Consider the following 16,377-nt stretch of genomic DNA (forward strand, 5'->3'; position numbering starts at 1 on the left):
GCCGGACTCAAATCTAAACAAGGGGTGAATGTGGTAAACCACTTTTATCGTTCACTATCGTTACACTATAGTTATCACTGTTATATCGTTACTCTATGGTTATCACTGTTCACACTGTTGTATCACTATACGAGGTCGCCTCTTGTCACGCTGCTATACCTGGGCTGACCACTGCTGACTCCGCCCATGACTCCACCTACCTGCCCAGGTATAAAGGTAGTCGACTGGCTGGAATTCCTCCTAGTTGTATCCGATCACCCACGAGGGTGGGCTCTGTTATTTAGCCAATAAAAACCTATAGTAACTTTCTTAACTCGTCGCTTTTCATTGGATGAATTGATAGGTATATCACAGACCACATTGCTGCGCTGGAGCTGCGAATGGATACATACTGGAGCATTCGCGATGCTGAGGACATCGTGGATAGCACGTTTAGGGAGTTGGTCACATTGCAGGTAAAGGCTGCACAGGAAGGAAGGGAATGGGTGACCACCAGGCAGAGTAGTAGGCACAGGCAGGTAGTGCAGGGGTCCCCTGTGGCCACCCCCCTCTCAAACAGATATACCACTTTGGATATTGTTAAGGGAGATGGCTTATCGGGGGAAGGCAGCAGCAGCCAACTTCCTGGCACCATGGGTGGTCCTGCTGCACAGGACGGGAGGAAAAAGACTGGGAGAGCTATAGTGATAGGGGATTCTATTGTAAGGGGAATAGATAGGCGTTTCTGCGGCCACAAACGAGACTCCAGGATGGTATGTTGCCTCCCTGGTGCAAGGGTCAAGGATGTCTTGGGGCGGCTGCAGGGCATTCTGGAGGGGGAGGGTGAACAACCAGTTGTCGTGGTGCTAATAGGTACCAACAGCATTAGCAAACACTCCCCCTAGAACATCGGTCCCGGTCCCGCCCAGGTGCAAATCGTCCAGTTTGTACTGGTCCCACCTTCCCCAGAACCGGTTCCAATGTCCCAGGAATTTGAATCCCTCCCCCTTGCACCATTCCTCTAGCCACGTATTCATCTGAAATATCCTTCTATTTCTACTCTGACTAGCACGTGGCACTGGTAGCAATCCTGAAATTACTACCTTTGAGGTCCTATTTTTTAATTTACCTCCTAACTCCCTATATTCAGCTTTTAGGACCTCATCAGGGGAATTTATAATTTAAATAATATAGAAACATAGACGATAGGAGCAGGAGTAGGCCATTCGGCCCCTCGAGCCTGCTCCGCCATTCAATGCGATCATGGCTGATCATCCAAATTCAGTACCCGGTCCCTGCCTTCTCCTCATATCCCTTGATCCCATTAGCCTTAAGAAATATATCCAACTCCTTCTTGAATATATTTAATGTATTGGCCTCTACTGCCTTCTGTGGTAGAGAATTCCACAGGTTCACCACTCTCTGGGTGAAGAAATTCCTCCTCATTTCTGTCCTAAATGGCCTACCCCTTATCCTTAGACTGTGACCCCTGTTTCTGGACTCCCCGACCATCGGGAACATCCTTCCTGCATCTAGTCTGCCAAGTCCTGTCAGAATTTTATAAGTTTCAATGAGATCCCCTCTCATTCTTCTAAACTCCAGCGAGTACAAGCCCAATCGACCCAATCTCTCCTCATACGTCATTCCTGCCATCCCAGGTATCAGCCTGGTGAATCTTCGCTGAACTCCTTCCATGGCAAGAACATCCTTCCTCAGATAAGGCGACCAAAACTGCACACAATACTCAAGGTGCGGTCTCACCAAGACCCTGTACAACTGCAGCAAGACATCCTTGTTCCTGTACTCAAACCCTCTCGCTACGAAGGCCAACATGCCATTTGCCTTCTTAACCGCCTGCTGCACCTGCATGCTTACCTTCAGCGACTGGTGCACAAGGACACCCAGGTCTCGTTGCACTTCCCCTTCTCCCAATCTATTGCCATTCAGATAATAATCTGCCTTCCTGTTTTTGCCACCAAAGTGGATAACCTCACATTTATCCACGTTATATTGCATCTGCCATGCTTCTGCCCAATCACCCAAACTGTCCAAATCATCCTGGAGTTTCTCTGCATCCTCCTCACAGCACACACGTCCACCCAGCTTTGTGTCGTCTGCAAATTTGGAGATATTACATCGAGTTCCCTTGTCTAGATCATTTATATTGTGAATAGCTGGGGCCCAAGGACCGATCCCTGCGGTACCCCACTAGTCACTGCTTGCCACTCGGAAAAAGACCCGTTTATTCCAACTCTTTGCTTTCTGTCTGCCAACCAGTTCTCTATCCAAGTCAATACCTTGCCCCCAATCCCATGTGCCTTAACATTACACGCTAATCTCTTATGCGGGACCTTATCAAAAGCCTTCTGAAAGTCCAAATACACCACATCCACTGGTTCTCCCTTATCTATTTTACCAGTTACATCCTCAAAAAATTCCAGTAGATTAGTCAAGCATGATTTACCTTTTGTAAATCCATGTTGACTTTGTCCGATCCTGTCACTGTTTTCCAATTGCTCTGCTATTACATCTTTTGTAATGGACTCTAGCATTTTCCCCACTACCGATGTCAGGCTTACCGGTCTGTAATTCCCCGTTTTCTCTCTACCACCTTTTTTGAACAGTGGGGTAACATTAGCTACCCTCCAATCCATGGGTACTGTTCCAGATTCCATCAAATGCTGGAAGATGATCAGCAAAGCATCAACTATTTCTAGGGCCACTTCCTTAAGTACCCTAGGATGTAGATTATCAGGCCCTATCTTCTATGTTTCAATATGATCATGGCTGATCCCCTCTCTCCCCATACCCCTTGATGACTTGTGTCTAGAAATCTATCTATCTCCGTCTTAAATATATTCAGTGACTTGGCCTCCACAGCCTTCTGTGGTAGAGAATTCCACAGGTTCACCATCCTCTGAGTGAAGAAGTTTCTCCTCATCTCAGTCCTAAATGTCCTACCCCGTATCCTGAGACTGTGACCCCTCGTTCTAGACCCCCCAGCCAGGGGAAACATCCTCCCTGCATCCAGTCTGTCTAGCCCTGTCAGAATTTTATACGTTTCAATGAGATCCCCTCATTCTTCTAAATTCTAGTGAATTCAGGCCTAGTCGACCCAATCTCTCCTCATACGACAGTCCTGCCATCCCAAGAATCAGTCTGGTGAACCTTCGCTGCACTCCCTCTATGGCAAGTATATCCTTTCTTAAGTAAGGAGACCAAAACTGCACACAGGCCCTGTATAACTGTAGCAAGACATCCTTGCTCCTGTACTCAAATCCTCTTGCAATGAAGGTCAACATACCATTTGCCTTCCTAACTGATTGCTGCACCTGCATGTTTGCTTTCAGTGACTGGTGTACAAGGACACCCAGGTCCCTTTGTACATCAACATTTCCCAAACTATCACCATTTAAATAATACTCTACATTTCTGTTTTATCCTACCGAAGTGGATAACTTCACATTTATCCACGTTATACTGCACCTGCCATGTATTTGCCCACTCACTCAGCTTGTCTAAATCGCCTTCAAGCCTCATTGCATCCTCCTCACAACCCCAGCTAGTGCAGGTTAATAAGGATATAAAAAAAGCAAACAAAGCACTGAGATTCATTTCTAGAGGGAAAGAATTGAAAAGCTGAGACGTTATGGTAAACTTGTATAGAACCTTGGTTAGACTGAGGGAGCGCTGCACTGTCGGAGGGACAGTACTGAGGGAGCGCCGCACTGTCGGAGGGACAGTACTGAGGGAGCGCTGCACTGTCGGAGGGACAGTACTGAGGGAGCGCTGCACTGTCGGAGGGGCAGTACTGAGGGAGCGCCGCACTGTCGGAGGGACAGTACTGAGGGAGCGCCGCACCGTCGGAGGGGCAGTACTGAGGGAGCGCCGCACTGTCGGAGGGGCAGTACTGAGGGAGCGCCGCACTGTCGGAGGGGCAGTACTGAGGGAGCGCTGCACTGTCGGAGGGGCAGTACTGAGGGAGCCCCGCACTGTCGGAGGGGCAGTACTGAGGGAATGTTGCACTGTCGGAGGGGCAGTACTGAGGGAGCACTGCACTGTCGGAGGGGCAGTACTGTGGGAGCGCTGCACTGTCGGAGGGGCAGTACTGAGGGAATGCTGCACTGTCGGAGGGGCAGTACTGAGGGAGCGCCGCACTGTCGGAGGGGCAGTACTGAGGGAGCGCTGCACTGTCGGAGGGGCAGTACTGAGGGAGCCCCGCACTGTTGGAGGGGCAGTACTGAGGGAATGTTGCACTGTCGGAGGGGCAGTACTGTGGGAGCGCTGCACTGTCGGAGGGGCAGTACTGAGGGAATGCTGCACTGTTGGTGTTCTCCTTCTGTGTTGTGTCAATCTATGATTCTGTGTCATTCAGATGCGCCGTTAAATCTGAGATCTGCTGGCTTGTTCAGATGGATACAGAGGTAGTCACGATGTCATGAAAGAGCAGGGAGTGTCCGGGCCAACATTCCTCCCTTAACCAACAGATTAACTGGTGAAGCTTGTTGCTGTCTGTAGTACGTGAAGGGCAGCAATGCTCACTGTGACTGGGCACTGGATAAAGAGAGCTGCAGAAGTGCTGGGCAATTTTGCTTTTTGCCAAGTACGGTTCGTGCCGAGAGGCCTCGTTCTCTCCCCGTTCTCCAGTGAAGCGGAGCTAATAGCGGTGTTCAGGTGGGATTCAAACCAGGGGACAGACAGGTATGGAACCCTCATTATTCTCGGAGCGAGAACAGACGGTATCCGAGGACAGGCTCACATGACTGGCCAGACATTGTCACCACAGAGGAGATATCTTTAGATGTGTGTCAATGTGAATGTCAGGCTTATTCAAAATAGATCAGGTTCCTGGCAGAAATCCAGGGTTAAACATGCACCACAGAGCAAGGTGCGAGATTCCAGATAATAATTCACGGTAAGGTTTCTGACCACATCCAACTGGAATTCCTCCCCTCAATTACTGCTTCAAATCTCAGCGTTAGCCGCCTATCTGCAGGAACTGTTCCATAATCTATAGAATTTTGGAAGATTACAACCAATGCATCCACTATTTCCATGGCTACCTCTTTTAGTACTCTGAGATGCAGATTATCAGGCCCTGGGGATTTATCAGCTTTCAGTCCCATTAATTTCTCCAGCACTATTTTTTTACTAATACTAATTTCCTTTAATTCCTCCTTCTCACTAGACCCTTGGTTCCCTAGCATTTCTGGGAAGTTATTTGTGTCCTCTTCTGTGAAGACAGAACCAAAGTATTTGTTTAATTGCTCTGCCATTTCCTTGTTCCCCATTATAAATTCTCCTGTTTCTGACTGTAAGGGACCTACATTTGTCTTCACTAATCTTTTTCTTTTTACGCACTTGTAGAAGCTTTTACAGCCCACTTTTATGTTCCTTGCAAGTTTACTCTCATACTCTATTTTTCCCCTCTTAATCAATCTCTTGGTCCTTTTTTGCTGAACTCTAAACTGCTCCCAAGCCTCAGGCTTGCTACTTTTTCTGGCAACTTTATATGACACCTCTCTGGATCTAATACTATCCTTAATTTATTTTGTTAGCCATGGTTGGGCCGCTTTTCCTTTTGTGTTTTTGCGCCAGAATGGAATGTATAACTGCTGCAATTCATGCATTCGTTCCTTAAATGTTAGCCATTGCCTATCCACCGTCATGCCTTTTAATGAAGCTCCCCAATCTATCATAGCCAACTCACTCTTCATACCTTCGTAGTTTCCTTTGTTTAGATTTAGGACCCTAGTTTCGGATTAGACTACTTCACTTTCCATCTTAATGAAGAATTCTATCATATTATGGTCACTCTTCCCTAAAGGACCCCGCACAAGATTATTAATTAACCCCTTCTCATTGCACAATACCCAATCTAGGATAGCCTGTTCCCTAGTTGGCTTCTCAATGTACTGGTCTAAAAATCCATCTCGTACACACTCCAGGAATTCATCCTCCACAGTATTATTGCTAATTTGGTTTGGCCAGTCTATATGTAATTAAAGTCACCCATGATTACTGTAGTACCCTTCTTACATGCATCTCCAATTTCCTGTTTGATGCCATCCCCTACATTACCACTACTGTTTGGAGGCCTATAGACAACTCCCACCAATGTTTTCTGCCCCTTGGTGCTTCTTAGCTCCACCCAGACTGATTTTACATCTTGATTTTCTGAGCCAATATCCTTTCTCACTATTGCTCTGATTTCATCCTTTACTAACAACGCCACCCCACCTCCTTTTCCTTTTTGCCTGTCCTTCCTAAATATCGAATATCCTTGGATATTCAGCTCCCAGCCTTGGTCACCCTGCAGCCATGTCTCCGTAATCGCAATTATATCGTATCCGTTTACATTTATTTGCGCTGTTAATTCGTCTACCTTATTACGAATGCTTCGTGCATTCAGATACAGTGCCTTCAGATTTGTCTTTTTAACATTTTTAGACATCTTAACATTTTTTTGTACTATGGCCCTATTTGTCTTATTACCATTGTTTCTTACCCGGACCCTATTTGTTGGTGCCCTCCTTTGTTTGTACGCTCTGTCCCTTCCTGACACAATCTGGTTATCCTTACCCCAATCACTTTCCTGCACTGCTTCCTTGTCTTTTCTCTTTAGCATTCTAGATTTCTCTCCACCAGGACCCTCTCCCCTGACCCCACCTTATTTAGGTTAAAGCCCTATCTACCTCCCTAGTTATTCGATTCACTAGAACTCTGGTCCCAGCATGGTTCAGGTGTAGTCCGTCCCAATGGAACAGCTCCCTCTTTCCCCAGTACTGGAGCCAGTGCCCCACGAATCGAAACCCACTTCTCCCACACCGATCTTTGAGCCACGCATTCATCTCCATGATCCTATTGACCCTATGCCAATTTGCTCGTGGCTCCGGTAATAATCCAGAGATTATCACCCTTGTGGTTCTGCTCTTTAATTTAGTCCCTAGCTGCTCAAACTCTCTCAGCAGAACCTCGTTCTTTGTCCTATCTATGTCGTTGGTACCTACGTGGACCACGACAACTGGATCCTCCCCCTCCAAGTTCTTCTCCAGCCCGGAGGAGATGTCCTTTACCCTGGCACCGGGTAGGCAACATAGCCTTCGGGACTCACGCTCCTGGCTGCAGAAAACAGTGTCTATCCCCTAACTATACTGTCGCCTACGACAACCACCTTCCTTTGTACTCCCCCTACTTGAACGGCTTCCTGTACCATGGTGCTGTGGTCAGTTTGCTTGTCCTTCCCGGAGTCCCCGCACTTGTCCACAAGGGTTGCAAGAACCTCAAATCTATTGGACAAGTGCAGGGACTGAGGCACCTGCAATACTACATCCTGGAGTGGTTGAACTGGCCTGAGTTCCCTGGGGCATGGTGGGATGGGGACTCACAGGGCTCCTAGCTCAGGGTCACCTTCACTACTTGTGTACAAGGCAATGAAGGGCAACATAACAAATAGGAGCAGGAGTCGGCCATTTAGCCCTTCGAGCCTGCTCCGCCATTGAATAAGATCATGACTGATCTTCTGCCTCATATCCAGTTTCCTGCACTCTCCCCATATCCTTTGATTGCCTTAATATCCAAAAATCTATCGATCTCTGTCTTGAATAGACTCAACGACTGAGCCGCCACAGCCCTCTGGGGTAGAGAATTCCAAAGATTCACCACCCTCAGTGAAGAAATTTCTCCTCATCTCAGTCCTAAGTGGCCGACCCCTTATTCTGAGACTGTGACCCCTGGTTCTAGACTCCCCAGCCAGGGGAAACACCCTCCCTGCATTTACCCTGTCAAGCCCTGTAAGAATTTGTATGATTTTGCAAGATTGGATGCCCCACATGGTGGTGGAACAGACCGCCGTGACTCACCTGTGAAAAACAAGCAGTAAAGGGTGGGAGTGGAGGGCAGTGGGTTTCTGCGGCTCGAGAGCAGCATCTGTCCAGGTGATCGGGAGGAGGGGGGAGGCAACATCTGTGCAAAACAATGAAAACCAAGGAAGGTATTCTGCATGCTGCACAATAAAACATACCCAGGGACAAGAACAGGGCTGGGGCTTTAGTAAAATGCTCGTTTGCAATAGGAGCTATACAGTCAGGGGCAGGGGGTGAGGGGTCGTGGGGGTTGTTAAGCTGTGGGTACTCGCAGCTAACTCAAGGACACTGGGCTAGGGGGAGAGAGAGGATGACACGTGAATATGAGAGCGAGAGAGACAGAGAGAATGAGAATGAAACATGAAACTGTTACTTGTGATTGGTGACACACAAGTTAATAACAGTCTGAACCAGCTGGGTCAAATCTATGAGCTGGATAAGATGAGTGATATCACGACGGGGTGATGGTTTAAAATGGTGCTCAGGAAGAGGCACAGGGTGGAAATAATCCACACTTGGAGCACTGTGCACAGTCCTGGTCTCCAGATTATAAAAAGGATATAGACACACTGGAGAAGGTGCAAAAAAGATTCACAAGGATGATGGCAGAACTGAGAAGTTATAACTATCAGGACAGATTGAACAGGCTGGGGTTCTTTTCTCTAGAAAAGAGAAGACTGAGGGGTGACCTGATAGAGGTCTTTATAATTATGAAGGGGTTCGATAGGGTAGACGTAGAGAAAATGTTTCCACTTGTGGAGGGGTCCAAGACTAGGGGCCATCAATATAAGATAGTCACTAATAAATCCAATAGGGAATTAAGGAGAAACTTCTTTACCCAGAGAGTGGTGAGAATGTGGAACTCGCTACCACAGGGAGTGGTCGAGGCGAATAGCACGGAGGCATTTAAGGGGAAGCTCGATAAACACATGAGGGAGAAAGGAATAGAAGGATATGTTGACAGGGTGAGATGAAGAGGGTGGGAGGAGGCCCGTGTGAAGCATAAACCAGTTGGGCTGAATGACCTGTTTCTGGGCTGTAAATACAATGTACTATTTAACCTCCCCCAACCCAATGTCCTCCCCATCTCTCCTGACCCTTGCTGGACACAAAGCCCAATGTCCTCCCCATCTCTCCTGACCCTTGCTGGACACAAAACCCAATGTCCTCCCCATCTCTCCTGACCCTTGCTGGACACAAAACATAATGTCCTCCCCATCTCTCCTGACCCTTGCTGGACACAAAGCCCAATGTCCTCCCCATCTCTCCTGACCCTTGCTGGACACAAAACCCAATGTCCTCCCCATCTCTCCTGACCCTTGCTGGACACAAAGCCCAATGTCCTCCCCATCTCTCCTGACCCTTGCTGGACACAAAGCCCAATGTCCTCCCCATCTCTCCTGACCCTTGCTGGACACAAAGCCCCAGCCTCAGCTATTTGGCCATTCTTCACCTGCAGGCTCAAACAGAGAAGTGACAGCTTGCTATTCAACCACACAACAAGTAAACCTATCCCTGCCCTCGTTGTGAGCTCCGCTCACTTTCCGGCACAGATCACTGGACAGTGATCAGGACTGGGATCCATGGCTGATTATTTCCCCCTCCCTAGCCCAGTGTGGGGGGGCTGAGCTGAGAGTAGGTCAAAGCCAGGACCTTCCTGCGGTCTGCATGGCCGGGTGCATAAAACACCCTTTGCAGGAAGATAATAGAGACACACATTTCAACAACCAGGGCAAGCTTCAGACGACCGTTTACCGAGAACAGTATTTATAAACTGACTTGTGCTGGAGGCTGGTGGCGGAAGAACTAAAAGGGACAGTGCCAACGTGGATACAAAATTGGCAAAGGGACAGAAAGCAGAGAGTAGTGGTGAAGAGTTGTTTTTCAGACTGGAGGAAAGTGTACAGTGGTGTTCCCCAGGGGTCGGTATTAGGACCACTGCTCTTTTTGATATATATTAATGACCTGGACTTGGGTATACAGGGCATAATTTTAAAGTTTGCAGGTGACACGAAACTCGGAAATGTAGTGAACAGTGAGGGGGATAGGAACACAGTTCAGGAGGACATAGACAGACTGGTGAAATGGGCAGACACATGGCAGATGAAATTTAACACAGAGAAGTATGAAGTGATTCAATTTGGAAGGAAGAATGAGGAGGGGCAATAAAAACTAAAGGGTACAATTTTAAAGGGGGTGCAGGAACAGAGACCTGGGGGTGTTCGTACACAAATCTTGCAAGGTGGCAGGACAAGTCGAGAAAGTTGTGAAAAAAACATATGGGATCCTTGGTTTTATTAATAGAGGGATCGAGTACAAAAGCAAGGAAGTGATGCTAAACCTTTATAAAACACTGGCTAGGCCCCAACTGGAGTATTGTGTTAAACTCTGGGCACCGCACTTTAGGAAGGATGCCAAGACTTTGGAGAGGGTGCAGAGGAGATTTACTAGAATGGTTCCAGGGATGAGGGACTTCAGTTACATGGAGAGACTGGAGAAGCTGGGGTTGTTCTCCTTAGAGCAGAGAAGGTAGAGGAGATTTAATAGAGTTGTTCAAAATCATGAGGGGTCTAGACAGAGTAGATAGAGAGAAACTGTTCCCATTGGTGGAAGGGTCGAGAACCAGAGGACACAGATTTAAGGTATTTGGCAAAAGAACCGGAGGGGAGACGAGAGAAGTTTTTTTATGCAGTGAGTTGTTGTGATCTGGAACGCGCTGCCTGAAAGGGCAGTGGACGCAGATTCAATAATAACTTTCAAAAGGGAATTGGATAAATACTTGAAAAGGAAAAATGTGCAGGGCTCTGGGGAAAGAGCAGGGGAGTGGGACTAATTGGAGAGCTCTTTCAAAGAGCTGGCACAGGCCGATGGGATGAATGGCCTCCTTCTCTGCTGTACTATTCTATTACCACATTACAACAGTGACTACTCTTCAAAAAGTACTTCATTGGCTGTAAAGTGCTTTGAGACGTCTGGTGGTTGTGAAAGGTGCTATAGAAATGCAAGTCTTTCTTATTCTATCATTCTATGATAAACCAAGATTCTGCAATCGCACCTTCAGGATAAGAGACTCCATTTTAGTAAAATAATAGTGAACAGGTTCCTGTGACTGGAATTACAGAATTACTAAATGCAAAGCGCCTGGGGTATAAACCAGACTGTCAGACTTCTGCGTGAATCTATCTCCCTAGTATCGATATTTCAGTTTTTCTTGCACACAGGCTGTGCAGCGAGTAATTTCAGTGCTTTTTGTGTGCATTGACTGCAGAGATATTTCGGTGGATGTAATTCCTTTTCCAGCTTTTTTGTAACTGATTGGGTTGTCTTTTAAAGTTAGTCGGATGTTTGGATCAGAATTACACCGGCCCCTTTAAATAGTCATTTTATAGCTGGAAGTTCTGGGCATTCCTTTTGCAGCAAGATTTACATAACTGCCTCTTTTGAAAGTTTACTACTGCACAGTTTTAAAACTGGACTTTCGATACAATTACAAAATGTGAGCAGAATCGAGTGACAAGGTATCGACATTAACCCAACATTCACAGAAGCTGCAGGGATGAGGAAACAAACTCCCGCACCGAGGAGAAACAATGTCAAAATGTGGAAAATGCTGAAAAACACACAGCAGGTCCATGGGGATTGGTTAGAAGAGGAGGCAGTTTAAATCTGAGGGAGGTTCCCTCAATCAGACCTGCCGTTTAGTTCTCATTTCTGTTTCTGTCACGAGCATGTTCCCCTTGTTCCTGTTGCAGCTTATTCCATATTTGCATATTTTTATGGAACATGCAAAACAAGCGATACAACGTTTCCAAATCGCGGGAATGCACAATTAGTAACAGAGTGACCGGTCAGTGACCGCACAGTGACTGGGTCAGTGACAGAGTGACCGGGTCGGTGACAGAGTGACCGGGTCGGTGACAGAGTGACCGCACAGTGACTGGGTCAGTGACAGTGACAGGGTGACCGCAGAGTGACCGGGTCAGTGACAGAGTGACCGCAGAGTGACCAGTCAGTGACAGAGTGACCGGATCAGTGACAGAGTGACCGCAGTGACCGGGTCAGTGACAGAGTGACCGCACAGTGACTGGGTCAGTGACAGAGTGACCGGGTCAGTGACAGAGTGACCGCACAGTGACTGGGTCAGTGACAGAGTGACCGGGTCGGTGACAGAGTGACTGCAGAGTGACCGGGTCAGTGACAGAGTGACCGGGTCGGTGACAGAGTGACCGGGTCGGTGACAGAGTGACCGGGTCGGTGACAGAGTGACCGCACAGTGACTGGGTCAGTGACAGTGACAGGGTGACCGCAGAGTGACCGGGTCAGTGACAGAGTGACCGCAGAGTGACCGCGTCAGTGACAGAGTGACCTCAGAGTGACCGCGTCAGTGACAGAGTGACCTCAGAGTGACTGGGTCAGTGACAGAGTGACCGCAGAGTGACTGGATCAGTGACAGAGTGACCGGGTCAGTGACAGAGTGACCGCGTCAGTGACAGAGTGACCGCAGAGTGACTGGGTCAGTGACAGAGTGACCGGGTCAGTGACAGAGTGACCTCAGAGTGACTGGGTCAGTGACAGAGTGACCGCACAGTGACAGAGTGACCGCACAGTGACTGGGTCAGTGACAGTGACAGAGTGACCGCAGAGTGACCAGTCAGTGACCGCAGAGTGACCAGTCAGTGACAGAGTGACTGCACAGTGACCGGGTCAGTGACAGAGTGACCGCACAGTGACTGGGTCAGTGACAGAGTGACCGGGTCAGTGACAGAGTGACCGCACAGTGACTGGGTCAGTGACAGTGACAGAGTGACTGCACAGTGACCGGGTCAGTGACAGAGCGACCGCACAGTGACCGGGTCAGCATGGTTTGGGGGGGGGGCGTTGACTGGGTGGCTGGAGGTCAGGGGTCGGGGCCCGCTGCCTGAACATGCGCTGAACGCGAGGCTCTGACCCCGAGCGGCGCTGCCCGGCAAAAAAAAAACCCCGGGAACCGGCTCCGCCACATCCCGCGGCCCGCCCGCACCGAGCGCCCGGACCCCGGACCCCGGCCCCCCGGCGCCCGGTTCACACTCACCGCTCCCGCTCCCCAAGCGCTGCTGCCGGGCCGCCGACTCCGCCAATCCACGCCAGCCCACCAATGGGCGGCGCCTCCGCTCCGCCAATCAGCGGCCCCGCCCGGCAATGGGCGGGGCCTCAGCTCCGCCAATCAGCGGCCCAGTCCGGCAATGGGCGGTGCCTCCGCTCCACCAATCAGCGGCCCAGCCCGGCAATGGGCGGTGCCTCCGCTCCACCAATCAGCGGCCCTGCCACCCAAGGAGCGGGGTCACCGCTCCGTCAATCAGCGGGCTGCCTGCAGCCGCCGGGAGCCTGAGGTCAGGGGTGAGAGTGTAGCCTTGACAGGCCGTAGCTCGGCCCGGAGCGGACAGGGGAGATTTACCGGGAACAGCAGCGGGAGATGCTGCAGACCCTCGGCAGGCCCGTGGAGACAGAGATAGCGGCAGAGGCAGCGACACAGGCAGAGGTAGCGACAGCTAACGCTTCAGGTCTGGGACCCTTCGTCAGAACTGGGAAAGTTAGAGCCGGTGTGGGGGGAGGAAAGAACAAAGGGAAGGCCTGTGATAGGCGGGAAGGCCCAGAGATTAAATGACAAAAGGGGTGATGGTGCGAGACTAAAGAAATAATTGTACTGGGACAAGTTAAGAAACAAAAGATTGCTGTGGGTGAAGTGTAAATGGCGATGGCAGAATGATCAACAGCTGCCGTGAGAGAGAGAGAGAGAGAAAATAATAGGAGCCGAGGTTATGATCTGAAATTGTTGAACTCGATGTTGAGTCCTGGAGGCTGTAAAGTGCCTAGTCGGAAGATGAGGGGCTGTTCCTCGCGCTTATGCTGAGCTTCAGTGGAACAGTGTAAGAGGCCGAGGGCGGAGCGGTCAGTGTGGGAGTTTACCAGCATGTTGCCTGGGCTGGGGAATTTTAGCTATGAGGAAAGATTGGAGAGGCTGGGGTTGTTTTCTTTGGAACAGAGGAGGCTGAGGGGAGACCTTATTGAGGTGTATAAAATTATGAGGGGCCCAGATAGAAACATAGAAGATAGGAGCAGGAGTCGGCCATTCGACCCCTCGAGCCTGCTCCGCCATTCAGTGCGATCATGGCTGATCGTCCAAATTCAGTACCCTGTCCCTGCTTTCTCCCCATATCCCTTGATCCCTTTAGCCTTAAGAAATATATCCAACTCCTTCTTGAATATATTTAATGAATTGGCCTCTACTGCCTTCTGTGGTAGAGAATTCCACAGGTTCACCACTCTCTGGGTGAAGATATTCCTCCTCATCTATGTCCTAAATGGCTTACCCCTTATCCTTAGACTCTGACCCCTGGTTCTGGACTCCCCGACCATCGGGAACATCCTTCCTGCATCTAGTCTGTCCAGTCCTGTTAGAATTTTATAAGTTTCAATGAGATCCCCTCTCATTCTTCTAAACTCCAGTGAGTATAAACCCAATCGACCCAATCTCTCCTCATACATCATTGCTGCCATCCCAGGTATCAGCCTGGTGAATCTTCGCTGCACTCCCTCCATGGCAAGAACATCCTTCCTCAGATAAGACGGCCAAAACTGCACACAATACTCAAGATGTGGTCTCACTAAGGCCCTGTACAACTGCAGCAAGACATCCTTGTTCCTGTACTCGAATCCTCTCGCTACGAAGGCCAACATACCATTTGCCTTCTTAACCGCCTGCTGCACCTGCATGCTTACCTTCAGCGACTGGTGTACAAGGACACCCAGGTCTCGTTGCACTTCCCCTTCTCCCAATCTATTACCATTCAGAAGATAATAATCTGCCTCCCTGTTTTTGCCACCAAAGTGGATAACCTCGCATTTATCCACGTTATATTGCATTTGCCATGCATCTGCCCAATCACCCAAACTGTCCAAATCATCCTGGAGTTTCTCGGCATCCTCCTCACAGCACACACGCCCACCCAGCTTTTTGTCGTCTGCAAGCTTGGAGATATTACATTTAGTTCCCTTGTCTAGATCATTAATATATATTGTGAACAGCTGGGGTCCTAGGACCGATCCCTGCGGCACCCCACTAGTCACTGCCTGCCACTCGGAAAAAGACCCGTTTATTCCAACTCTTTGCTTTCTGCCTGCCAACCAGTTTTCTATCCAAGTCAATACCTTGCCCCCAATCCCATGTGCCTTAACTTTACACGCTAATCTCTTATGCGGGACCTTATCAAAAGCCTTTTGAAAGTCCAAATACACCACATCCACTGGTTCTCCCTTATCTATTTTACCAGTTACGTCCTCAAAAAATTCCAGTAGATTAGTCAAACACGATTTACCTTTTGTAAATCCATGTTGAATTTGTCCGATCCTGCCACTGTTTTCCAAGTGCTCTGCTATTACATCTTTTGTAATGGACTCTAGCATTTTCCCCACTACTGATGTCAGGCTTACCGGTCTGTAATTCCCCGTTTTCTCTCTACCACCTTTTTTGAATAGTGGGGTAACATTAGCTACCCTCCAATCCATGGGTACTGTTCCAGATTCCATCGAATGTTGGAAGATGATCAGCAATGCATCTACTATTTCTAGGGCCACTTCCTTAAGTACCCTAGGATGTAGATTAACAGGCCCAGGGGATTTATCGGCCTTCAATCCCGTAAATTTCCCTAACGCCATTTCCCTACAAATACTGATTTCTTTCAGTTCCTCCCTTTCATCAGACCCTATGTTCCCCGACATCTCTGGGAGGTTATTTGTGTCCTCCTTTGTGAAGACAGAACCAGATAGAGTGGATAGGAAGGACCTATTTCCATTAGCAGAGGGGCCAACAACCAGGGGGCACAGATTTAAAGTAATTGGTGGCAGGATTAGAGGGGAGTTGCGGAGAACGTTTATCACCCAGAGGGTGGTGGGGGTCTGGAACTCACTGCCTGAAAGGGTGGTAGAGGCAGAAACCCTCATCACATTTAAAAAGTACTTGGATATGTACTTGAAGTGCCGTAACCGACAGGGCTACGGACCAAGAGCTGGAAAGTGGGATTAGGCTGGATCGCTCTTTGTCAGCAGGCACAGACATGATGGGCCGAAGGGCCTCCTTCTGTCCTGTAAATTTCTATGACTCTGATATTCTGTTGACTCTCCCTCAGGGATTTAAGTATATTTCTGATTCTTTGAGGCCAGTTCTCCCATTCATTGCTGGTAACCAGAACCCTGCTCCAGTCCCAGTGGAGAAGCTGGTGCGTGTACCTCGGAGGCAGCACACTATAGAACTCCATCAGCTCCCCGCAGAGGTCTTCATCTTTGCAAGACCAGGCTGGCGAGGAACCCAAGACAAAGGGTTGGCCTCTCCTAAGTGCATGGCAGGATCCAAGCGGCTCAGACTATTTGGCAGCAGCCATTAGTATCTCAGCTCAGAGTCGCAGGAGGAACGTAGAAGGAAGGTTGGAATAGGGCAGAGAAAGACTCACCTGGTCACAAGCAAAAGTGACAACAAAATGATATTTCTGTAAATAGT

The 16,377-nt window shown here is 48.9% G+C and overlaps 2 protein-coding genes across 4 annotated transcripts in view; one reads left to right on the plus strand and one right to left on the minus strand.

Annotated features, from left to right (window-relative positions):
- The window catches only part of osgn1 (oxidative stress induced growth inhibitor 1), a 92,843-nt gene extending 79,853 nt beyond the window's left edge, over positions 1 to 12,990 (minus strand). Inside the window, exon 1 of the mRNA XM_086005954.1 lies at positions 12,916 to 12,990. The gene's annotated coding sequence lies outside the window, so the exon portion shown is untranslated. The remainder of the gene's footprint in view (positions 1 to 12,915) is intronic.
- A 197-nt stretch (positions 12,991 to 13,187) lies between these two features.
- Positions 13,188 to 16,377, plus strand: part of LOC147108960 (uncharacterized) — a 73,318-nt gene continuing 70,128 nt past the window's right edge. Inside the window, exon 1 of one of the 3 annotated variants that reach the window (XM_086005958.1) lies at positions 13,188 to 13,384. The gene's annotated coding sequence lies outside the window, so the exon portion shown is untranslated. The remainder of the gene's footprint in view (positions 13,385 to 16,377) is intronic. The other 2 variants (XM_086005955.1, XM_086005956.1) reach the window with 2 other exon arrangements.

The sequence above is a fragment of the Somniosus microcephalus genome, chromosome 13, assembly GCF_052327205.1.
Source record: "Somniosus microcephalus isolate GS21.2 chromosome 13, FLI_Smic_1.0, whole genome shotgun sequence".
NCBI classification, from domain to species: Eukaryota; Metazoa; Chordata; class Chondrichthyes; order Squaliformes; family Somniosidae; genus Somniosus; species Somniosus microcephalus.